Source organism: Ovis aries, chromosome 3 (assembly GCF_016772045.2).
Source record: "Ovis aries strain OAR_USU_Benz2616 breed Rambouillet chromosome 3, ARS-UI_Ramb_v3.0, whole genome shotgun sequence".
NCBI classification, from domain to species: domain Eukaryota; kingdom Metazoa; phylum Chordata; class Mammalia; order Artiodactyla; family Bovidae; genus Ovis; species Ovis aries.
In genome coordinates this window covers 34,041,069-34,067,800 of record NC_056056.1, presented here as the reverse complement: position 1 = coordinate 34,067,800, position 26,732 = coordinate 34,041,069, and the positions used below count along the sequence as shown (strand labels likewise).

The following is a 26,732-nucleotide window of genomic DNA, read 5'->3' as shown; positions in this document are numbered from 1 at the left end:
AGATATATCACCGATGTCCAGTGTTGTCATGCACACGGGTCATTCCACACATCCACCTTATCTTCCAAACCAGACTGCAGTCTCTCATGGATAGGGGCTGAATCTCATTTCTTTTACACCCCATAATGACTCAGAATGCAAAACAGAAAGTATACTTGTTGAGAGTACACTTAGAATAAGCCCTTGAGATGACAATATGTAAATTTATATGAATAACCTATAAACCTGGAAACTATACCTCCTGGGAAATACAAGTCTTATCAAGTCTCAAAACACTGCACCTTGCTATTTTAGGGCCAGCATAACATGTCTCTTCACTTAGCAGTGGTCCTGTCACTTAAAGGTGTTAATAGGATGCCCAAACTGGGAGCTTTCAGCTGTGAACTCTACCATCTAAAATCAGAACAGATCAGAGACTAAAGCTGAGTCCCTGATAAGTGGCAATAATCTGCAGGGATGGGAGAAGGGGCTGACCGCCATCTGCCAAGAGTCTGGTGCTACAGAAAGGTCTAGCTACACAGTCTGTATTACCCTAACTGGAGATACTCCTCACACAGGAAGGGATATTTAATTTCATCCAGTGGTTCAAAGCCTGCCCCTTTCACATGGCACAACACACAGTAGTTCAGCTAGGATACTGCTGACTCAGGGGAGCTAAGATTTCATTTCTTACCAGTTAGGAAACAACACTGAAATTACAAAGTGACCAGGACAGTAACACCCTCAAGAGAAGATGAATGCTTCTTCCTCAATCACTCTCTCCAGGTGGTGGAGCATCTCCAGCAAACCATACCCAAAGACTTGCTCATCAACAATTCCTGAGGGCAGGAGAGGCCTCCACCCCGTCTGGGGCGGTTGTTTGGGGAGTCAGAACCACTTGGAAGAAGCAGCAGATCCTGCTTAAGAAAACATTTTATATCACAACACAGGCTGAGCTGTGTGACAGGCCACACGGTTCCTCAAGTCTACGTCTGGGCTCCCCAGTGCTCAGAGGTGGGCAGACACCACCGTGGGTGGAGGACAGTGATCAGCCCATTGGACAGGCCATTGAGATGATGCACAGTGTGTGCGTGGATGGGAAAATGAGCGAGAGGACAGCTGCCGGGCCAGCCTGTCCCTTCACAGCCAGCAGCTCCAGGGACTTGCCCAGTCCATCCCCTTGAGGGCTTCTGTCATCAGGTGGCCACTGGCGGGCACCCAAAATTTCCACGCTTGCAAGAAAAAGGGCCATGGCAGAACAGAATATGGCCAAGGGCAAAGGGAGAGAGGAGGCTGCCGGAGGCCTGGGCACAGTCTTTCAAAACAGGTAGTTCAGATAGGTACACAACCACCAAAACAAAAGTGGTGGTGGTGGTTTAGTCACTAAGTCATGTCCAACTCTTGCAAGAGAGAAAGCCTCAAATCAGACTCCTGAGCCATGGGGGAACCACACCACCAGAGAATCTTTAAAGACTTGGGAAGAAAAAGCCCCCCTAAAATGGAGCCCTGTGCCATACAGGGTTTTACTGAAACCTGATAAGCTTAAACAGCAAAAGTTAAGAGGCAAAGAAGACTATTTTGTAAGACATTCTCTTTTTATAATTTTTTTTTTACATCTCATTTGAGTCAAGAGGAACTATTTCATTTGGGTGATTGGACTTGGGAGTCTCTAGGCTGTGTTTTTAGTCACACACCCACACAGTCATACTCCCGGCATGCTCTCTCTTAAAGAAGAAATGAAGCAGCATCCAAAGGAACGCCTTTGAGAAGTGTTTATCTTTAATCAAAACCACAGTGAAACAAAATTGTAAAAAATTAAATACCTTGGGGTTTTCTTAGAGATTGCTCTACTTCCTGGAATCTATACATCATTGGTTTAAAAATTTTGTAATAAAAGTTATAGCTGCTTAATGCAGAAAAGTTTGGAAAACACTGAAAAAGCACTCAGAAAAAAAAAGTATTCCTGTTACTTAAAGATAATCATTGATGGTTTTGGCATACACCCTTCCAGTACCTCTTCATATCCTTTAAAGTAAAACTGGTATCATTCTGGACACAATTTTGTATCCTTTTTGCATTGATTATATCAAAAGTTTCTGATATCAGTAAATATTCCAGGAGATTTTTAATGCCTGTGCAATATTCTATCTGGGTGAACTGACCAAATGCCTAATTGTTGATCCTTTTGGTTGTTTTAACTATTTGATTATGTTAATAATGATTATAATGAATAATTTTGCATTAATAAAAATGATTGTATAGGTACTTTTATATACAACTCTGATTTTCTCAATATTCCTAGAACAGCAATTTCTGATCTAAAGGTATGTTCCTTTTAAGGCTTTTGATACATACTGTCAAAATGACAGGGCAGATTTGAAGACATGCTCTTGCTCAGTTATTTTAAACATATCACACCACTGGCATGCATCTCCTATATACAGGAAATAGTTTCAGGAAAAAAATCATTTTGCATTGAGTCGAAACATTGAGATAGACCAAATCTTTATTTACTTCAGGCAAATGACATGTCCAAAGCTCAAAACACCAGTGTTATATTACTCCCATTTAACAAAGTTGGCAGGGCATGATGCTAGTAAGAACAAGATACTAGACTGAAGCTGGTATGGGGCAGTCAACTCTACACAGAGGAAAAACCATCATTGGCCAACTGTCACACAAATTTGTACTCTTGGCCAAAGGGAGGGTTGGGTGATGGAATGTGGATTACTCAGCACAACCCATGCTAGCTCTGGGCTAAGTAAGTCAAAGCACGTGTCTGATGATAGGTGTGTCATCTTCCTATAATAAACAGGATATCTGGCTAGAAAACAGGACTGAAACTTATGAGAAAATTAAAGCTCAACAATATTTAATAATTCTGTCAGTTATCAGTGATTCCTAGGAGAAGTGGTTAAAAAATTGCTGTGCAAAGTTGTACTCTATTGGCCAGATCCGATCTGAAATCCAGCTACCGTAATAGAGGTCGTCAGCATTTCAGATGCACACCTATACTTCAAGCCCTCTTGATGCTAAGTAAGGGGCATGGATTTTTCTTTAAAAAAAAAATTATTTTGTATTGAGGTACAGCCCATTAACGAGGTTGTCATAGCTTCAGGTGAACAACAAGGAGACTCAGCCGTACATATACATGTATCCATCCTCCTCCAAACTCCCCTCCCATCCAGGCTGCCCCATAACATTGAGCAGAATTCTGTGTGTTATACAGTAGGTCCTTGTTGGTTGTCCATCTTAAATATAGCCATGTGTACAGGCAACCATAAGTTAAAGATATTAAGTCTGTGAGTCTCTTTCTGTTTTGTAAGTAAGTTCATTTGTATCATTTTTTAGATTCCATATATAAAAGATGTCATACAATATTTATCCCTCTCTATCTGATTTACTTCACTCAATATGACAATCTCTAGGTCTATCCATGTTATGGCAAGTGGTATTATTTCATTCTTTTTAATAGCTGAGTAATATTCCATTGTAGAAATGTATCACATCTTTATCCATTCCTCTGCCGATGGATGTTTAGGCTGCTTCCATGTCTTGGCTATTGTAAACAGTGCTGCAGTGAACACTGGGGTACAAGTATGCTTTCAGATCTGGAGAAGGCAATGGCAGCCCACTCCAGTACTCTCGCCTGGAAACTCCCACGGATGGAAGAGCCTGGTAGGCTGCAGTCCAGGGGGTCGCTAAGAGTCTGACATAACTGATCGACTTCACTTTCACTTTTCACTTTCATGCACTGGAGAAGGAAATGGCAACCCACTCCAGTGTTCTTGCCTGGAGAATCCCAGGGATGGGGGAGCCTGGTGGGCTTCCATCTATGGGGTTGCACAGAGTCGGACACGACTGAAGTGACTTAGCAGCAGTAGCAGCAGCAGCATCCTTTCAGATCATGTTTTTCTCTGGATATAAGGGGCATGGATTTTTCATAAAGGTCATCTAGTTAGATGCCATTTTCATCAGTAGTTGAAAGTTAAATTAGCATATTAGAATAGCAATGATTACATCAACCATTCAAGAGAAGGAAGGGATCATTCTCAAGAAGGGAATGAAAAGACTAGGAAAAGGCAGTGAGGTAGGAGGTCAGTGATGAATACTGGGCTGCCAGGAAGCAGCCACTTTGGAAGGTCCTGAGTTTACCTACAAGTCTGAAAGTGAAAGTCGCTCAGTCGTGTCTGACTCTGTGCGACCCCATGGCCTATACAGTTCACGGAATTTCCCAGGCCCGAATACTGGAGTGGGTAGCCTTTCCCTTCTCCAGGGATCTTCCTGACCCTGGTTTGGTACAAACAGCTCAGCCTGTTGGAAGGAAGTAGTCTAACCCTATCTGCCCCAAGCAGTGCCGGCTCCAAGTAAAGGCATTTGCTTTTTGCACACCAAGATGTGATTACTGGAAAACAACCACTACCAACCCTGTTGGTCTTCATTAAATCACAAAAGCATTTTGTTGTTCATTGTTCAATCACTAAGTCATGTCCGACTCTTTGCAACCCCACGGACTGCAGTATGCCAGGCTTCCTTCCCTGTCCTTTACTATCTCCCAGTTTGCTCAAACTCATGTCCATTGAGTCGGTGATGCCACCCAACCATCTCATCCTCTGTCACCCCCTTCTCCTCCCAACCTCAATACAAAAGTATACCTGCTTCTTATAACAATTCACTATAGAATTACATGAAAAAAGGAGAAATCACATATACATAGAATTTATATATAGAATTATATATGAAAAAAGGACAATTCACATATAGACAGAATTCACATATAGAATTATATATGAAAAAAGGAGCAGTTCTCCCTTGAGTCTCCTTTTCACTCCTCCACTCTCAAATTCCACTTTTTGGAGGTAAAAATTATTGTGTTTTAATTTTCAGTTTTTACGTGCCTATTTAGGAGTATTTTCTTTCCAAATGAGACTTTTTTAGGAATTTAAGTTCATTTGTGCTCCACCTGAATGGCTTGTCCTGGCTCCCTAATTATGTGGTTGACTCTACCTGGAACTGGTGCCACCCCAAATGACCTCTCTTTACTCTGCTCACTAGCAAGGCGGTCTCCCTCTGAAGATGGATTGTTCCTCTCCCTGGCTCTCCATGTCTCCCAGATGCAGAGCTGATCAGAGCACAGTCACTGATGAAAGCAACGCCTCTAAGAGCAGAGGAACTGAATGAAGGCCACTGCAAGCTTTACTCACGAGGGACAGCTCAGCAGCTTTTCCATTTCAAATTAAGATCCCTCCCCAGACTGGCCTCCCCAACGGAGGACTAACCGCCCCCACAACACACTCAAACACACCAAGTCTGTGCTCTCCTCCTCAACTGCTCCCACCCTGCCAGCCTTTCAGATAACCAGGTCAGCTGAATACATGGAGACAAAGGGGCAGTTCATATACTCCTATTTTGGCAGTTGAAATAACACTGCAAATGCCAGGTCTTCACAGGATAAAGCCCTCTGTGCATGTCAAACAAACCGAAAGGGCTGCTGGGAGATGGGGGGTTGCTCAATTGAGGGTCCAAGATGGACTTGGGTCCTGATAAAATTTTGAAACCATTATTTTTTATTTTATACTTCAGTAATATAAATGGATGGTTGCTATTCTTTATTAAGCAGGTACTCTACATAGTTCCTTTCATTTAATCCTCACAACCACCCTGTAAAACAGATGGTTATCATTTCAGGCTTGCAGATGAGAACACTGGCACTCAAGGTCCGTAAGTTACCCAAGGCCACACGGCCAGGAAGTGGTGGGACTGGGACTTGAACTCAGGTTTGTCTGCTTCTAGAGGCCAGACCATCTCCCTTTCTCAAGAATGGTGTTGTTTAATCACTAAGTCACGTCCAACTCTTTGTGACCTCATGGACTGTAGCCTGCCAGGCTCCTCTGTCCATGGGATTTTCCAGGCAAGAATACTGGAGTGGGTTGCCATTTCCTTCTCTGGAGGATATTCCAGACCCAGGGATCAAACCAGAATCTCCTGCATTGGGAGGTGGGTTATTTACCACCGAGCCACAAGGGAAGCCGGGGACTAGAATTTCTATGGCTTCCGGGAACCACTGAAGGTTACATTCTGGGAGCTGGAAGATAATCCAGTTTGTGCCTCCTCTCTGCCCCCTTTCAGCCCTCTCCACCTTGTTTCCTGGAATACAGCAGTAGCCTTGTAGATAAGAAGCTGAGATGACTTCAGATACCCACCTTTTGCATTTGCTTTATGTTAAATGATTCAAATTTAAGGAAGGAAAAACTTTCTTGAAGTGGAAATGCATGAGGGAAAATGATTATTTTTAAGGTGGCAAGAATAAATAATTAGACAGTGTGACACTCAATTTCACCTGGCTCTGTGACATCTCAGACAATAAAACAAGCCCTTGTCAACAGGGCTAATTACAGACTACTAAATTACTTTTATTAAAACCCTCTGGAATATTAAAAATGAAGGATGAGGTAACATGGCATTGAAGAATTGCCCTAGACTGGCAATCTGGGTGCTAATCCTGACTCAGCCACTAATAACTACTAATGTTAATTTGCACGCTGCATACAGTTGACAAAGTGTTTTCACATACTTTCTACATTAGTTGGGTGACCTCAGGCGAGTCACTAACTCTTGGTGTCCCATGTCAAAATCTGGAAATGACAATACTGAATCATCTGAAGTCCTCTCTACTTCTAATGTGCTATGGGAGGAGGACATGTTTCTTAGGATCTTTACAAATGTGTCTGTAAACAAATCAGATGATTCTGATTTGAAAAATTACGCTTTCTGTTCAGCTCCTGAGAGATGTTACTTGGCTATTTCAGGTATAGCTCATAAGATGTTTGCTGCCAGCTAGTTGGCTCCGCTTCTGGAGGGTACTATATGAAGGTCTTGCATTAGATTTCTACACTGGAACTTTCTTCTGTTTAACAGCTAACTGCCATGCCTAACTCCAGTCAATCATCTTACACACATAACTCCAAAAAGTAGGTGGGCTTACTAAGTAGAAAGGACTTAAGGAAATCCTTCCTCACAATGCATGCGTTCTCAGGATAATCATGTACCCAGGAATATTATAAATACCATTCTCAGTTCTAAGATATGCAAATCCCTCCTTCAAGTCTTGCCACTTCCCAGATATTTTAATGTTCCTGAAATTAGGATGCACCTTAAATTCAACATATATATTTTGATCTGGTAGTATTAAATGAATTTACCTAAAAGCTGCTGGTAAACTGCTGGTGTGTCTTAGAATCAAGGAAATGTAGTGCTGTAAAACTACAACACAGATCACATAGACGTAGGTCTAATTTGGTTCAAATCATGTCCCTTTCCTTGATCCTAACAATTAGACTCAGTGACAACTGAACAGGCAACGTATAAGGCACAGGTATTAGTTTCCCAACAGCAGCAGTTTAAAAGGCATTCCATCATTATCTCATAAAATGCTGGTCTGGATTTCAAAGGCAAATTAACCCATATAAAAACCACTGGGATGCTCTGAAAATGTCCTATGCCACGGCAAACTGCAAAGGGAACATTTTACTCACACCCTCCTGATCTATCTAGCCTTAACACATTTTCTTGCTTCTTAGTTCACCACCCTCCACCCCAGTAAATATTACTGATTCCCAAAATACACTCAACCCAGGAGAAGCAGCTCTCCAGCACAGCTGTCTGCTCCGGCCCTGCCCGGGTATTTCGGTGAGCTATGCGACAGAAAGAGGACCACACAGAAGGAATGTAACGCTCAGGCCCTGTGGTTCCCATCAGCCCACAGGCAGGTGCATCCCGCCAAACCCCAGACTGGCATTTGAAACAGAAGAAACTGCACTGTTACATGGGGGCAGTAGTCTTCCTGAACTTCATCTCTATGTTTAAAACTAGGGCGACAGCCGTCCTTGCTACTGTAAACTAATCTGATGGGCATGGGGGTGGGGAGTGGTTCTGAGGAGGCTGCCAATAGGCCATGATTGAGCAAAGTCAAGGAGCTAAATTGTTATTCCTCACTGTTTGCAAGCCAGAAACTCCAAATCTGTGTGTCCTTCGGCATGATTTTTTAGAACCGAACCATCTACTCTTTTTGAGCCTGAAGTCAATAAAACTTGAGCTGCTTCTACAATTTAACTGGCTGATATTTACACATAGTTTCTGACAGTACACTAAAATCTAAAGCCAAAAAAAAAAAAAAAAAAAGAATCAAAGGAAGTTGGCAATGAGGTACACACAGTAAGTAGTTAGGAGCCTTCGAGTTGAGGCATGTTGATTAAGAGCTTTTGGCTATGGGCACCAACTCTGACTTCAGCCTTAATTCTCCGGGAAAAAGAAAACAATTTGGGCTCCTCCTCTGTTCCAAGATCAGGGAATGCACGATGGGCAGGTGGATGGGCAGCAAACATAACCCTGGGGAATTGTTCACATATGCTAGAACCCCTATCAGGTGACAGCCCCCAGAGAGACTCACAGCTGCAGCAAGCAGGGAGTGCAAGCCTCAAACCTATACCAGCGAGAAACCTCAGTTCTGTTCCTCCTTTTCGGCTCTGCACGTTACCTTAAACTCACGCCCACCAGTTGGTTACCCCTTGGAAGTTATAGGTATCAAAGATCAAGTCCTGCCACAAACCCTTCAACATACAAACAGTTAAGCACTTGCTATGGCTATCAGGCCTGTTTCCAAACCTCCCATTATTACACCAGGTTGTACTGCGGGGGCGTGGGGGCCGGTGAAGTGGGGGAAAGCATTTTAAAGAGTACTGCAAGATGCTTCTTCACAACACCACACTGGAAGCGCAGGAACTTCAGCTCCCAAACGCAACCTTTCTCCCCCCTCCCTCCAGTCCCTCTCCACCGCGCCCGCCAAAGCCAGAGCTCAGCCCACGGAAGGCCACCGCGCTCCAGCGGGTGTCCACTGAACAGTAGCTGATCACGGTGATGGGGCCGGAAAGCCCCACACGCTCTCAGCAGCCAGTGAGAACTGTCCAGACCTGCCTCCCCACGCCCGCCGGGGCAGGAGCGTGTGGGTAGGAAACCTAAGGCCCCAAGGTTTGGGCAGGCACAACGTCCCCCCCTCCCCCAAGTCTGCCCTCGCTCTCTCCCTTGTCACTCTTTTTCTGGCATATCACTGGGGAAAACCGGGGAGGCCGGAGATGTCAGGCCCAAGAAGAGTAAGGAGAAGGGACAAGGGCGAACGGGAGGCAGTATTTTTTGGTGGGGGGGGAATCTGTCCAGAGCGGAGGTGCGGTAGCGCCGCATCTCGCGGGGAAGAACCCCCAGGTGAGTCTGGAGGGAGAAAAGGGGAGGCCTGACCGCCGAGGCCGCGGGGATCCCGGGAGAGCGGGATGGAGGAAGGGAGGCGCGGGCGTGGGGGAGATGCGGTTGGGGGGCGCGGGGGCGCGGTTGGGGAGGCGAAGGGGGCAGCTCGGTTCCCCTCCCCCAGCCCGGGCCCGGGCCTCCCGCTGACTCAGCCCCACGGCGTCGGTCGCCTCGGCCCGGACTCACAGTGCGCGAGGTGGCTCCGGCAGAGGCGGTGGGGGAGGGGGCAGGCGGTGGGGGGGGGAGCACTGCGGCTGAGGCTGCGGCTCCGGCCGGCGGCTCCGGGGCGGAGGGTCCTAGTAGAGGCCGCCGCGGTCTCCGGCTTCAACGCACAGAGACTGCGGGGGAAGAGAGCACTGCGCAGGCGCGATGCGGCCGCCGCTGTCAGTCCGAGCGGGGCGGGGCCAGGGCACCCGCCGTCTCCAAGGCAACTGGTTGGCGAGGGAAGAAGCGCCCGTACCTCCACCTTGTCTTAGCAACGGCGACGGGATGTGGGGTGGGGGGTGAGGGACGACGAGAACAGTCCTTCTAAGTTGCCACAGCAACAAGGAGAGGCCACCGTCTCATAAATTTACGGCGGTATCGAGGGAACGCGCTCACCTTGTCACCATGGCAACTGGGAACAGCCCATTCCTTTTCCCTTAGCAACAGGGTAACAATTCCTCCGCCCTAACTGAGGACAGAAGGAACAAGCACTTAAACCCGATTCCTAATAGCCAGATGACGGATTCTTATCTGTCTCACGGCTACTGCAAAGGAGAAAGAGAATAGTTCTTTTTCAGCGACACGAGAGTGCCAAGGCTGGGTTTTCTTTCTTCTCTTGGTTTATGCTTTTCTTTTCTATTTTTTTTTTTTTTTTGGTTTATGCTTTTCAATAGCAGTGTGTTACTCTAATATTCAAATTCAATTTTCCTTTACTTGTGTTAAACATTCCTTTCCGTCTCAGAAGAAAGTCAATACTTTTACCCCCAAATGGAGCTAACAGAATCGTCTATACACACTTTTTTTTTTTTTTAACCAAGCTTATTGTCTCTCTACCAATGCATTTGTAAAAACGACTCCTGTTTCTTCATCTTGCCTACTAGCTGGCTTAGATTCTACCCCCTCATAACTAGCTCCCTCTTTGATATATTCATTGGTGTTCCTGAATTCCCTGTTCTAGGTCAGTTTTTGTGGATCTCTCCAGTTCTTCTAGATCCTTCTTCCTGTCCATACCTACTATCCTTGTCCTCCAGTGCTCTACCCCAGGCTCCCTATGCTCACCTGTTTGTGATTTCCTCAGCTTGGTTCTCTTGGTGCAAATTACTTCTGGGTCTCCCTCCCTCAGCCCCGACTCCCATGGGTATCTTAAGGTCACCTTGGTACCCATTTTGTGCATACCTCCTTTCATGACATACATCTTATAGTGTTGACCTTTATTTGCATGTGTCTCTTCATTCAGACTATGTTCCCCTTGTGGGCAGGAATTCTGTCTTATTCACCTGCTCCCTCAGCAGCTAGCACTGAATGTGAAACAAACAGTAAGTGTTTATGGAACTGGATCAAGTGAAGACAAAGGTTTTCTTCAAAATTTCTTCAAAGATTTTCTTTGATCCCAAATAAATGGGTGAAAGGAATCAAAAGATTATAAAACTTTAAAAAATATATTCTTCCTTATTTTCTCTGACCTAACTGCCTCAGAGTCTCCATCAACTTATCTTGACACATATTTAGTCTTTTTTTTTTTTTTTTTTGGCCAAAACGTGTGGCATGCAGAACTCACCTAACTAGGACTCAAACCCATGCCCCCTCCAGTGAAAGGGCAGAATCTTAACCACTGGACCACCAGGGAAGTCCTACACATATTTAATCTTTAAGTTCTACTGCTACTGTTACACTGCTATCTCACTCCCTTCACTCTCCATCATCGTACCAAAACTCTAGTCATCTATTAATTGAAACTGGCATTCTCTATTTCCTGACTTCTCCCCTGTAGCTAGTCTCCCTTCTACACTCTCCCTAATGTTTCCAGTAAATAACTTTTCTCACATGGTACTGACCTTCTCAATGTACTCTCATTACCCTCTATAATCAGGGCAAGCTCTTCATGCCTTCCTATTCTGCCATTCGTAACCCTGCTGAAATTGAGCACTCTTGGTGAACATCATTGGATTCTGCTGGGCTTGTTGACATGCTGCAATCTCTTCAAATGACTCAGAAGTAAGAATTCATAGGCAAACATTCTTTTCTGAGTCTCCCTGTATAATTCCCAGAGATTCTACCCCAGGACTATGGGTGTCAAAGCACTCTGACTAAGTCCATTTTCTCAGGGGAGAAGGAGAAGGCAGCTGACTACAAACAAAGTGAGTAGTAAAAGAGAGACACACAACAAATGATGAGTCAAGACTGTCTCTGCCCACCCAAGGCAATTCTCAGAAAGGAGAGGGTTCCTTGTAGAGGGTAATTCCCAGGACAAATCAGGGCACTCGGACAGGAAAATGTTCTAGAAAGAGAAAACTTTTTCCTAGCCACATAGTTGTAGACTTAAAGCCGTTCCTAGCTGTGTCTATAGGGTGTCTGGATATCACAAAACAAAGGAAATTTTCAGACTAAGTTTATTTTGTTTCTCCATTCTGAAGCTCCAGCTCATCCCTATGGTTGTAGGTGTGGACTTGGGTGGTACAGATGGTCCTGAGTAATCCTGAGAAGAGACTGTGATTCTAGTAACCCCACCCATTCATCACACATGGGATAAAGGACCATTCTACAATTTCTGCATACCCTTCACCCAGATTCTTCACATTTTTACCATGTGCCAGCAGTTATCCATTGCTGAAAAACAAATCACTTTAATTTAGCAGTTTAAAACAACAACTGTTTCATTATCTCTTTGTGGGGTGGGAATTCAGGAAGGGCTCAGCTGGGTGGTTCTGGCTCAGGGTTTCTCATGTGGTTACAGTCCAGATGGCGGCTGGAACTTAAATAACAGGGGACTGGCTAGACAACCCTCTCCATACTGTCTTGGAGCTAGCTTTCTCCCTGCATATTTGGTAGCTGTAGGTTTTGAGGGTGAATATTATAGTGAGAGAAAAGCTGCATCCCTTTTTATAACCTAGCCTCAGACATCACTTCTACTGTATCTATCTAATAATAAAGAAAGGGAACATAAACCCTATCTCTCAATGGAAGCAATGTTCAAGTCACATGATAAGAGCATGTTGATGAGCAATATTGTTGAATCATCTTTGGAAAATGCAACCTGCCACACCCTACCATCTGATGACAAGAATTAACATCCTGCTCAACGCAAAATACACTCATCGCTTGCCTCAAGACCCCCACGTCTCATTCCATGACAGCACCAACTTGAAGTCCAGGATCTCATCATCTAACTCAGAGCTCAGTGTGGGTATGGCTCTTCAGGTCCAGTTCTTGGTATCGCTCCTTGAGTACCAGTCCCCTTGATCTGAAAACCTGTGAAGTAAAGAGAAACATCACCTGCCTTAATGTCCCCGGTATACACTAGTGGCACAGACATAGGATAATGTCCACTATGGACATTATCATTTCAAAAAGGAGAAAAACAGACGGCACACACAGCGGTTACTAGTTCCTAGCGATTCTGGAATCCAGTGGACACATGTTGCCAGTTTCTGGTTTAGGGCTCAGACCCACTCCCATTTATTTATTTACATAAGTGTTGACAGGGACCTATTTCCCCCAGTGGATTACAATCCTTTCTTCTTATGTGTTTTGATGTTGAATTTGTCACAGATTTGTCTAATGGAAGAAATGCAAGTTGGCTCCTGTATCCTTTGGATTTGTCCCCGGCATTCTTTGAACATTCCCTTGCTTTCGGGCACAAGATGTTCCAGGCTCATCTTGTACTTTCCCTCCTCAGCCCTGGAATTGGCCATTCACCAGGGCGTCATGAGTCCTCTTGACTTTTTGACATTTCTTTTCTTTTTCCATTCTTCCTTGCTCCCTAAATCTGCCCTTAACCATCCTTGGAATTCCCATCCCATTTCCTTTTCTCCTTCCTCTATACGTACTTTTTGAGTGGCTTCAGATATTCCCGTGACTTCTGAATTTGTATCTCCATCCCCATCAGCCCTTCCAGCTGTGAGAACTGTATATGTAATTGCCTTCTAGACACCTCCAACCCTGTGTCCCACAGGCATCTCAAACTCAGTGGGCTTAAGTTACACTTATTTACCCTTCCTCCCTCAAAAACCCAATTTTCATATATTCCCTATTATTGTTAATGACATCACTATCCAAGAAAAACCTGAGGGTGGTCTTAACCCACATCTTCTCCTTGATTCCCTACACCAGGACCATTTTCCAATACTATTAATTCTATTATTATATATATCAGTTCAGTATATATCAGTTCAGTTCAGTTCAGTCACTCAGTCGTGTCCGGCTCTTGCGACCCCATGAATTGCAGCACGCCAGGCCTCCCTGTCCATCACCAACTCCCGGAGTTTACCCAAACTCATGTCCATTGAGTTGGTGATGCTATCCAACTATCTCATCCTCTGTCATCCCCTTCTCCTCCTGCCCTCAATCTTTCCCAGCATCAGGGACTCAGCTTTTCAAATGAGTCAGCTCTTCCCATCAGGTGGCCAAGGGATTGGAGTTTCAGCTTCAATATCAGTCCTTCCAATGAATAACCAGAACTATCTCCTTTAGGATGGACTAGTTGGATCTCTTTGCAGTCCAAGGGACTCTCAAGAGTCTTCTCCAACACCACAGTTCAAAAGCATCCATTCTTCTGCACTCAGATTTCTTTATAGTCCAACTCTCACATCCTTACATGACTACTGGAAAAACCATAGCCTTAACTAGACAGACCTTTGTTGGCAAAGTAATGTCTCTGCTTTTGAATATGCTGTCTAGGTTAGTCATAACTTTCCTTCCAAGGAGTAAGCGTCTTTTTATTTCATGGCTGCAATCACCATCTGTAGTGATTTTGGAGCCCAGAAAAATAAAGTCAGCCACTGTTTCCACTGTTTCACCATCTACTTGCCATCAAGTGATGGGACCAGATGCCATGATCTTTGTTTTCTGAATGTTGAGTTTTAAGCCAACTTTTTCACTCTCCTCTTTCACTTTCATCAAGAGGCTCTTTAGTTCTTTCTCACTTTATGCCATAAGGGTGGTGTCATCTGCATATCTGAGGTTATTGATATTTCTTCCAGCAATCTTGATTCCAGCTTGTGCTTCCTCTAGCCCAACATTTCTCCTGATGTACTCTGCATGTAAGTTAAATAAGCAGGGTGACAATATACAGCCTTGACATACTCCTTTTCCTATTTGGAACCAGTCTGTTGTTCCATGTTCAGTTCTAACTGTTGCTTCCTGACCTGCATACAGGTTTCTCAAGAGGCAGGTTAGGTGGTCTGGTATTCCCATCTCTTTCAGAATTTTCCACAGTTTATTGTGATCCACACAGTCAAAGGCTTTGGCATAGTCAATAAAGCAGAAATAGATCTTATTCTGGAACTCTCTTGCTTTTTCGATGATCCAGCGGATGTTGGCAGTTTGATCTCTGGTTCCTCTGCCTTTTCTAAAACCAGCTTGAACATCTGAAGTTCACGGTTCATGTACTGTTGAAGCCTGTCTTGGAGAATTTTGAGCATTACTTTACTAGCATGTGAGATGAGTGTAATTGTGTGGTAGTTTGAGCATTCTTTGGCATTGCCTTTCTTTGGGACTGGAATGAAAACTGACCTTTTCCAGTCCTGTGGCCACTGCTGAGTTTTCCAAGTTTGCTGACATATGGAGTGCAGCACTTTCACAGGTATGCAGATGTGTATATATATATATATATATTCTTTTTTAGCTGCACTGCACTGCATGTGGGATCTTAGTTTCTGACCAGGTATTGAACCTGTGCCCCTGCAATGGCAGTATGAAGTCTTAACTTCTGAACCACAAGGGCAGCCCTGATTTCATTTAAAAATGACTCATTTCTGTTCCCCTTATTAATCTCCATCACCTTTACCATCTCTTGCTTGGGTTACTGCAGAGCCTCCACCTGGTCTTTATGCCTCTAGTGTCTCCCACTTCGATCCATCCTCAACACCACTGCTAAAAGTCTCTTTCTAGAAGAGAAATCTTACTAACATAACTCCTCTGCTTAAATCCCTATGGCTGTCCTTCTCAAACTGGCTGAAGCAACTCCTGGGCATGGGAGAGTCTTGTAAAGAAACAGAATGAGGAGCTGTAGAATAGTTATGTCTTCCTCAAGCTTATATTTTATTTACAGATTTGGGACAACATTTTAAAATATTTTAAAAACAGACATACGATGAAGTAGAATGCAAGAATCACATACTTTTAAAGACAAGACATTTAAAGAGAGTTTGAACTCAAGACACCTCTAAGCCTGAACTCTCCAATCTTCCTTATGGGGTGGTACGTTAGTGGAAAGTTTGAGAAACACTGGCTTGAAGGATAAAAGTTCAGACTTTTTCACATGGTAGAGAAGCTCTATTATGATCTGGCCTGTACTAACCATTTCCACTTCATTTTCCACTCCTCTGGTGCCCTCAACCTCATTACTTCCCACCATACATGTCAGCCCCAAAGATCAAGGACTTGCAGTTGTTCAAGAAAGCAGTTCTGTTTCACAGTCAAGCCAGTTTTATGGGGGCCATCCCACTTGGAATCTCCCTTGCCCTTCATTCTGTGAAGTCCCACTCATTCTCCAAGACCAGCTGTAGTGTCGTCTCCTCTGTGACACTGTCAGGGACCTCGTCCAGACAACTGATCTGTTATTTTTGGTACCAGGTACTTTCTTTGTCATGGCCCCTCATCACCTCATGTTATCAGGCTTGTTCACAAATCTCCTCGCTGAAGGTCCTCACTCTCAGAGACCATTATCTTATTTACCTTTGTATTCTCAGCACTTCACATGGGACTGAAACAGCCAAGCAAGTGAAAAACAACTTGACCTTTTGTACTTTGACCAGGGTGACTGGGGAAGCCAGGTGGTAGAGGGAGTCTGAGAGAGTGGGTCGACTCTGGCTGGTGGGGGAGCTAGATTTTAAATTGGCACTTGCCGGCCTGCCCTGTTTGTGAAGTAGGCGCAGAGAGGAGCGGTGATGCTGGTCATGGTTACCAACAGTGTTCATTATTCTTCTGATACTTCTCGGGTATACTATACAGTCCATGGGGGTCACAAATAGTATGACACGACTAAGCCACTTTCACTTTCACTCCCCAGGTGGCTCTAGTGGTAAAGAACCCACCTGCCAATGCAGGCGATGTTAAGAGATGCGGTTCTGATCTTTGGGTCAGGAAGATCCCCTGGAGAAGGAAATGGCAACTCACTCCAGTATTCTTTTTTTTTAATATAAATTTATTTATTTTAATTGGAGGCTAATTACTTTACAATATTGTATTGGTTTTGCCATACATCAACATGAATCCGCCACGGGTGTACAGGTGTTCCCCATCCTGAACCCCCCTCCACCTTCCTCCCCATACCATCTCTCTGGGTTGTCCCAGTGCACCAGCCCTGAGCACCCTGTATAACGCATTGAACCTGGACTGGTGATTCATTTCACATATAATATTATACATGTTTCAATGCCATTCTCCCAAATCATCCCACCCTCACCCTGTCCCACAGAGTCCAGAAGACTGTTCTATACATCTGTGTCTCTTTTGCTGTCTCGCATACAGGGTTATCAATACCATCTTTCTAAATTCCATATATATGCGTTAGTATACTGTATTGGTGTTTTTCTTTCTGGCTTACTTCACTCTGTATCAGTTCAGTTCAGTTCAGTTGCTCAGTCGTGTCTGACTCTTTGCGACCCCATGAATCACAGCACGCCAGGCCTCCCTGTCCATCACCCACTCCCGGAGTTCACTCAGACTCACATCCATCGAGTCAGTGATGCCATCCAGCCATCTCATCCTCGGTCGTCCCCTTCTCCTCCTGCTCCCAATCTCTCCCAGCATCAGAGTCTTTTCCAATGAGTCAACTCTTCACAAGAGGTGGCCAAAGTACTGGAGTTTCAGCTTTAGCATCATTCCTTCCAAAGAAATCCCAGGGCTGATCTCCTTCAGAATGGACTGGTTGGATCTCCTTGCAGTCCAAGGGACTCTCAAAAGTCTTCTCCAACACCACAGTTCAAAAGCATCAATTCTTTTGATGACAGAATGTGGTCCACTGGAGAAGGGAATGGCAGACCACTTCAGTATTCTTGCCTTGAGAACCGCATGAACAGTATGAAAAGGCAAAGTGGTAGGATACTGAAAGAGGTACTCCCCAGGTCAATAGGTGCCCAATATGCTACTGGAGATCAGTGGAGAAATAACTCCAGAAAGAATGAAGGGATGGAGCCAAAGCAAAAACAATACCCAGCTGTGGATGTGACTGGTGATAGAAGCAAGGTCTGATGCTGTAAAGAGCAATATTGCATAGGAACCTGGAATGTCAGGTCCATGAATCAAGGCAAATTGGAAGTGGTCAAACAAGAGATGGCAAGAGTGAACGTTGACATTCTAGGAATCAGCGAACTAAAATGGACTAGAATGGGTGAATTTAACTCAGATGACCATTATATCTACTACTACGGCAGGAATCCCTCAGAAGAAATGGAGTAGCCATCATAGTCAACAAAAGAGTCCGAAATACAGTACTTGGATGCAATCTCAAAAACGATAGAATGATCTCCATTCATTTCCAAGGCAAACCATTGAATATCACGGTAATCCAAGTCTATGCCCCAACCAGTAACGCTGAAGAAGCTGAAGTTGAACAGTTCTATGAAGACCTACAAGACTTTTTAGAACTAACATCCAAAAAAGATGTCCTTTTCATTATAGGGGACTGGAATGCAAAAGTAGGAAGTCAAGAAACATCTGGAGTAACAGGCAAATTTGGCCTTGGAATATGGAATGAAGCAGGGCAAAGGCTAATAGAGTTTTGCCAAGAAAATGCACTGGTCACTTTGTATAATAGGCTCCAGTTTCATCCACCTCATTAGAATTGATTGAAATGTATTCTTTTTAATGGCTGAGTAATACTCCATTGTGTATATGTATCACAGCTTTCTTATCCATTCGTCTGCTGATGGATATCTAGGTTGCTTCCATGTCCTGGCTATTATAAACAATGCTGCGATGAACATTGGGGTACATGTGTCTCTTTCAATTCTGGTTTCCTTGGTGTGTATGCCCAGCAGTGGAATTGCTGGGTTGTATGGCAGTTCTATTTCCAGTTTTTTAAGGAATCGTCACATTGTTCTCCATAGTGGCTGTACTAGTTTGCATTCCCACCAACAGCGTAGGAGGGTTCCCTTCTCTCCACACCCTCTCCAGCATTTATTGCTTGTAGACTTTTTGATTGCAGCCATTCTGACTGGCGTGAAATGGTACCTCACTGTGGTTTTGATTTGCATTTCTCTGATAATGAGTGATGCTGAGCATCTTTTCATGTGTTTGTTAGCCATCTGTATGTCTTCTTTGGAGAAATGTCTGTTTATTTCTTTGGCCCATTTTTTGATTGGGTCGTTTACTTTTCTCGAATTGAGCTGCAAGGGTTGCTTGTATATTTTTGATATTAATTCTTTGTCAGTTGCTTCATTTGCTATTATTTTCTTCCATTCTGAAGTTTGTCTTTTCACCTTGCTTATAGTTTCCTTTGTTGTGCAGAAGCTTTTAATTTTAATTAGGTCCCATTTATTTATTTTTGCTTTTATTTCCAATATCCTGGGAGGTGGGTCATAGAGGATCCTGCTGTGATTTATGTCGGAGAGTGTTTTGCCTATGTTCTCCTCTAGGAGTTTTATAGTTTCTGGTCTTAATGTTTAGATCTTTAATCCATTTTGAGTTTATTTTTGTGTATCCACTCCAGTATTCTTGCCTGTATTCAACCCCACAGTTCATGGGGTTGCAAAGAGTCGGACATGACTGAAGCGAATTAACACACAAACGTGGAATAGGGCATTCAAGTAGGACTGATGCCCAGATATAGGAAACCCTTGACATGGCTTTAAAATGTACAAGGGGCTCATGGAAGCAGTGTGTAATTTTGTTAAGGAATGAATTTTAATCTCGAGACTTGAAGCAGGTGACCTTGTGACCTTATCTAGAGAGTGAATGTAACCCTTCTCCCTGCTGGAGCTGCACAAGCCTTGGGTCCAATAATTCCTTTTTGATGTGACCTTGGGCCATGGTTTTTCTCATTTGTAATTGTGATGGTTAAATGAGATAACATATGAAAAATGGCCGGCAGTACTCAAAACACAGTAAATACCCAATAAACGGTAACTATCAATAGTAACCAAACTCTTATTCTGTTCAAGAGGTCATTTGATTCTCCCCTCAGTTATATTCTGTTACATCATATAAGGTCAAATATACAAATTTAGAATTTGCAAAGATCTTAAGATAAACCTCTTTTGAACATTAATGACCCACTGTATCCAGAATAAATACCACCTTTAGAGCAGTGGCTTAGATTGCAAGATGTCACCCTGCTTTTGTGGCAAATGCCACCATGATAATCAGGTGGGTAATAATGGCTTGGATTAACTTGGATCCAACCATTTTTTTTTCTTAATTTTTTTTAAATTGGAGTGTAGTTGATTCACGATCTTGTGTTACTTTCAAGTGTACAGCAAAGTGAATCAGTTATACATATACATATATCCACTCTTTTCCCGTATAGACCACTACAGAATATTGAGTAGAGTGCCCTATGCTATACAGTAGATCCTTATTAGTTATCTGTTTTGTATACAGTAGTGTGTATATGTCAGTCCCAATCTCCCAACTTATCCCTTCCCTCACTTGCCCCCTGGTTACAATAAGTGTGTTGTCTATATCTGTAACTCTAATTCTGTGTTGTAGATAAGTTCATTTGTGTCATATTTTAGACTCCACGAATAACCAATACCATATAATATTTCTCTTTCTCTGTCTGACTTACTTCACTCAGTACGATAATCTCTAGGTCCATCCATGTAGCTGCAAATAGCATTATTTCATTCTTTCATGGCTGAGTAATATATTGTGTGTGTGTGTGTGTGTGCGTGTGCACTCAGTTGTGTCTGACTCTTTGCAGTCCTTTGGACTACAACCCACCAGTGTCCTCTGTCTGTGGAATTGTCCAGGCAAGAATAGTGGGGTGGGTTGCCATTTCCTATTCAATATGTGTGTGTGTGTATACATACACATATACATATATCTATATATATACATATGTGTTACGTCTTTATCCATTCCTCTGTTGATAGACATTTATTAGTAGGTTGCTTCCACGTCCTGGCTGTTGTAAACAGTGCTGCAATGAACATAGAACTGCGAGTGTCTCCCAGGACTCACTCTTTTGTCTGCCGCAGCATTTGCATCTGCATCCCCTGTTTCTGCAGCTCGATGGACACAAATCCAGCTTCTCCTTGTAGAGATCCCCTCCTCAAATGTCAAAGGCCGAGTTGTGGAAAGGAAGCGTTAGACAGAGATTAGGGCATGCTTTGGAAGCTACAAGAACTTGCGTCGATGAAATACTAAATCTATCACTCACTAACTCTACGGCAAGCTATTTAACTCAGTTTCTTCATCTGTAAAGTAGGGATAATAACAGTAAAAACCTCAGAGACTTAACATAAGGATTAGATGGGATCTTGTTTGTCAGGTGCTTGGTACAGTGTTTACCATGTTGTGGGCATTCAATAAACAGTATCTATTATTATTTTTATATAAAAAGTGAAGTGTGGATTTCCCTGGTAGTCCAGTGGTTGAAAATCTGCCTGCCAATACAGGGGACACCAGCTTGATCCCTGGTCTGGCAGGATTCCACATGCCTCTGAGCAGCTAAGCCGGAATGCCACGTCTACTGAAGCGGGCTAAAGACCTTGATCTGAAACAGAAGAAGCCACCGCAATGAGAAATCCATGCACCATAACTAGAGAGTAGCCCCCGTTCACCGCAGCTAGAGAAAGCCTGCACGCAGCAACGAAGACTCAGCACAGCCAAAAACACAAAGAAGTGTTATATTCTTTGTAAAGACCTTCCCAAAACAAGTAAAGCTCTTTGCTGGTACTTTTATTTGTCTCTCTCTCTCTCTCACACACGGCATTTCTTTTTTATAAAGGGGAAATTAACATTTATTTAGCTGCTACTATAGCCAGGCATGAGATGTGTACCATTTCCTATAACTGCCCTGGTCATCCCCTGAGGTTGGTATCATTTCCATTTTTACAATAAACAATAGAGACTCAGAAAAGTTAACTAACTTGCCTAAGATCACATAGCTAGTGAACATCAGAAGCAGAGCTTGAGCTAAAGACAACACTAAAACCCAAATGTCTATTATCCCATGCTTCCTAAGCCTACTGTACTATAATTATTTATCAATATATATTTTCCTCAAATTAATCTCTAAATGCAGAAGCTGCACTTGGTTCATTTTTGTATCTAACACATGCCTGGCAGATACCCCATAGGCCTGCATTGCATAAAAAATCTAAAACTCACGAAAGTAAACCTAGCCTTGCCAGATGAATATAAGATGCCTAGTTAAATTTGAATTTCAGACAAACAACAAATAACTTTTCAGTGTAAGTATGCCACAGACACTATATGAGATATATCTATATGCAAAATTTTTAAAAATGATTTGCTATCTGAAATTCAGATATCACTGAGCATCCTGTATTTTTGTTAAAACTTGCAACTTTAACCTAAACCTTGAGATTGGTTTTGAAAGCGACAACTTCCCCAGGGGTTCTCCTGATAGCAGAAGGGCTGCTGTGGCCCCTCACTCACACTCAAGGTTGACCTAGTCCCGAGCTGCTCTGGGGGCTGGGGTTGAGGCCACAGTGACGTGGACATATTGGCCTTTCTTAGGTCTCTTGTTGTTCTTCAGTTGCTAAGTCTTGTTCGACCCTTTGAGACCCCATAGACTGCAGCAATCCAGGCTCCCCTGTCTTTCTTTATCTCCCAGAGCTCAAATTCATGTCCATTGAATTGGTAATGCTATCTAACCATCTCATCCTCTTCTGCCCCTTTCTCCTTTCTCCTTCTGTCTTTCCCAGCATCAGGGCCTTTTCCAATAAGTTGGCTCTTCGCATCAGGTGGCTAAAGTATTGGAGCTTCAGCTTCAGCATCAGTCCTTTCAATGAATATTCAGGGTTCATTTCCTTTAGGAATGACTGGTTTTTTCTCCCTGCAGTCCCAGGGAGAAAAGACTCTCAAGAGTCTTCTCCAGCACCACTGAATTGTGGTGGATCAATTCTTCGGTGCTCAGACTTCTTTATAATCCAGCTCTCACACCCATTCTTGACTACTGGAAAAACCACAGCTTTGACTATACAGACCTTTGTCAGCAAAGTGATGTCTCTACTTTTTAATACACTGTCTAGTTTTGTCATAGCTTTCCTTCCAAGGAGCAAACGTCTTTTAATTTCATAGCTGTCACCATCTGCAGTGATTTTGGAGCCCAAGAAAATAAAATCTGTCACTGCTTGTACTTTTCCCCCTTCTATTTGCCGTGAAGTGATGGGATGAAATGCCATGATCTTAGCTTTTTGAATGTTGAGTTTTAAGCCAGCTTTTTCACTCTCCTCTTTCACCCTTATCAAGAGTCTCTTTAGCTCCTCTTCACTTTCTGCCATTAGAGTGGTATCATCTGCATATCTGAGGTTGTTGGTATTTTTCCTGGCAATCTTGATTCCAGCTTGTGATTCATCCAGCTCAGCATTTTGCATGATGTACAGACGCTCTCTGCGTATTAGGTTAGGTCAATCTTGGTGCCGTAAACCAAAGAAGCAGGCACTGATAAGCTTAAAGCGCCACCTGGAGGCCTTTATGGGTAGTACTGTGGCCAGGGATCCAGAACCTTGGGAAGCAGAGAAAGGCCAAACAAGGCAGAGACAGGGTAGAAGAGGAGGCCAGCACAGCAGTGGCAAAGGGCAGGGTAAGAAATATCTTCCTGGCATTTTCAGTGGATGGCTGCTGCTCTGGCCCCCCAGGAACTGAAGGCACTCACTCTCCAAAGGAGATCACTTCTTAGGGTTGTACTTCTCCAGGGCCCTCTGCCTCCCAGGTTGTTCCTTGCAGTCTCCGGGGAGTCTTTGTCTTATAAGACAAATTCTTTGTCCCCACAGCAGACCTACTGAGTCAGAAGCTGTGGGGGTGGGGTCCACTGGGCTTCATTTAAATAAGTCCTCCAGGTGATTCTTTCTTTTTTTAAAATTTTATTTTTTAAATTATTTATCTGTCTGTGCTGGGTCTTAATTGTGGCACATGGGATCTTAGACCTTTGTTTCAGCATGCAAACTCTAAGGTGCAGCATGAGGGATCTAATTTCCCCACCAAGGATCAAACCTGGGCCTCCTGCTTTGGAAACATGGAGTCTTAGCCTCTGAACCTCCAGGAAGTCCCCATTTAAGTGACTTTGATGCAAAGCTGACGTTGGAGAACTATCGGCTTAGAGGAAACACGAGCGGGTGAGCAGGGTGGAGCCCATGTTGAAGTGCACATAGAGAAAGAGCTGGCACATGAATGAGGTGGCTATTTGTCTTTGTGCCTCCAGAGGCAAGAGCTAGGGCAAAAGGCATGAGTTGCCAAGAGACAGAATTCAGTTTCAATTAAGGAAGTCATACTGAACAAACAGAGCTCTGGGGGACTAGGAGAGGATGCCTGGGGAAGGGAGGTCTCTGTCCCTGGACTAAATGTCCTGGTTCCTGGGCTAGATGATCTGCCAAGGATGTGGTAGAAATTTCTGCAGAGGTTAAATTAGATGTGCGTAAAGAATCCCTAAACTCAGAGAATCCATAATTCATTCATTTTTGCAAATCATCTTTCCTTCTTCAGTTCTCTTTTATCAAGAGTAAGGCAATATTTCTGGTTGTTTTGAGAACCTCTTTCAGCTAAGTATTTATAGCATATTATTACGAAAGAGCAAATAAAGGACTAACTGGCTTAAAAAAATATTTATTTTATTGAGCTGCACTGGATCTTGGTTGTGGCATGTCAGATACAGTTCCCTGGCCAGTCATCAAACCCTGGGCTTCCTGCCTTGCGAGCATGTAGCCTTAGCCACTGGACCACCAGGGAAGTCTCCCCAATGGCTTTTCTAGCTTTCTGGTCAGGATTTACTCAGGACTCCTTCCTCAGGTCCAACTGTCCTCCAGGCTGCTGCCCAGCTGTCTTCCAGGGGTTTCCCTCTACACCATTCCTGATCCTCTTACTTATGCTGAATCTCCTATTCCCTTTATCCCATGTCTTTCTGTTGTTTTTTTTTTAACTGCAGTTTAGTATGTTGGGATGCACCCTCAAATAGATTCCCAAAAAAGTGGTACAAAGAAGGTCAAAATTTTCAGTCTTGCATGTCTGAAAATGCATAAGAAAGGCAATGCCAAAGAATGCTCAAACTACTACACAATTGCACTCATTTCACACACTAGTAAAGTAATGCTCAAAATTCTCCAAGCCAGGCTTCAACAGTACGTGAACCGTGAACTTCCAGATGTTCAAGCTGGTTTTAGAAAAGGCAGAGGAACCAGAGATCAAATTGCCAACATCCGCTGGATCATGGAAAACCAGAAAAACATCTATTTCTGCTTTATTGACTATGCCAAAGCCTTTGACTGTGTGGATCACAATAAACTGTGGAAAATTCTGAAAGAGATGGGAATACCAGACCACCTGACCTACCTCTTGAGAAACCTGTATGCAGGTCAGGAAGCAACAGTTAGAACTGGACATGGAACAACAGACTGGTTCCAAATAGGAAAAGGAGTACGTCAAGGCTGTATATTGTCACCGTGCTTATTTAACTTATATGCAGAGTACATCATGAGAAACGCTGGATGAAGCACAAGCTGGAATCAAGAGTGCTGGGAGAAATATCAATAACCTCAGATATGCAGATGACACCACCCTTATGGCGGAAAGTGAAGAGAACTAAAAGCCTCTTGATGAAAGTGAAAGAGGAGAGTGAAACAGTTGGCTTAAAGCTCAACATTCAGAAAACAAAGATTATGGCATCCGGTCCCATCACTTCATGGGAAATAGATGGGGAAACAGTGGAAACAGTGTCAGACTTTATTTGGGGGGGGCTCCAAAATCACTGCAGATGGTGATTGCAGCCATGAAATAAAAAGACGCTTACTCCTTGGAAGGAAAGTTATGACTAACCTAGACAGCATATTAAAAAGCAGAGACATTACTTTGCCAGCAAAGGTCCGTCTAGTCAAGGCTATGGTTTTTCCAGTAGTCATGTCTAGTCATGTATGGATGTGAGGGTTGGACTGTGAAGAAAGCTGAGTGCCAAAGAACTGATGCTTTTGAACTGTGGTGTTGAAGACTCTTGAGAGTCCCTTGGACTGCAAGGAGATCCAACCAGTCCATCTTAAAGGAAATCAGTCCTGAGTGTTCACTGGAAGGACTGATGTTGAAGCTGAAACTTCAATATTTTGGCCACCTGATGCAAAGAGCTGACCCATTTGAACAGACCCTGATGCTGGGAAAGATTGAGGGCAGGAGGAGAAGGGAAGGACAGAGGATGAGATGGTTGGATGGCATCACCGACTCAATGGACAAGAGTTTGAGTAAACTCTAAGAGCTGGTGATGGACAGGGAGGCCTGGCGTGCTGCAGTCCATGGGGTTGCAAAGAGTCAGACACGACTGAGCAACTGAACTGAAAATGATTTTTCACAGATACTTGGTTGACAGATTGACTGTGTGCAGAATTCTAGGTTGGAAATTGTTTTCCCTCAAAAGTTAGAAAACATACTCCATGATCTTCCATCTTCTAGTATTTTGTTGACAAACCAGGTGACGGACATTTGATGTCCAATTCTTTGTGTGCAACTAGTGCCTTTCTCTTGCTAGCTCTTGAAGCATTAGTTCCATTCTTTAGAAATGTCTTGATGATATCTGGACACTCATACGTCACTGTACTGTGCACCTGAAACTAAAACAGCATTTTAAATCAACTATACTTCAATTAAAAAAAAGAGGAGATCTGCACATATTTGGTAGTTTATGTACTTGTAAGAGAAATTTTGGCTTATTAGAGTGCCCCAGAACTAACTTAAAATGTGTAACGTAAGACTTATGAGTTATAGACTTACAGAAATCTTACTATGTTTATGCTTGGCAGAGAAATATCTAATAAACCTCTAAGCTCACTATATTTATCAGTATATTAAATTGGTAAAATAATCATTTAATACTTGGGAAAGGTACTTAGAAAGGAAGTAGAATTTTAAATTAGTTTAAAATATTGTAAAGTATTTAAGTTTATGAATTGAATCAAAGCCCCCTTAAAAGTAAATGATAAAATTTGGTAGGCTTACAGCCTTTAATAGAATAATAAAGTCTATAAGCTAAACTGAAAAGCTTAGGAAGGTGCCCCCAAGGCTTCACCCTCTGTTATAACCACAGCCACTGAGGTCTCGTGAGGTCTCCAAGGCTGTGTGGAGCCTCAGGGCTTGTCATAGGA

General features: G+C 43.4%; 1 protein-coding gene across 2 annotated transcripts in view; it reads right to left on the bottom strand.

Annotated features, from left to right (window-relative positions):
- MAPRE3 (microtubule associated protein RP/EB family member 3) overlaps nucleotides 1–9,634 on the bottom strand; it is a 55,002-nt gene extending 45,368 nt beyond the window's left edge. For both annotated transcript variants that reach the window (XM_015094261.3, XM_027966593.1), the window contains exon 1: nucleotides 9,463–9,634. The gene's annotated coding sequence lies outside the window, so the exon portion shown is untranslated. The remainder of the gene's footprint in view (nucleotides 1–9,462) is intronic.
- Between the last annotated feature and the right edge of the window lie 17,098 nt (nucleotides 9,635–26,732).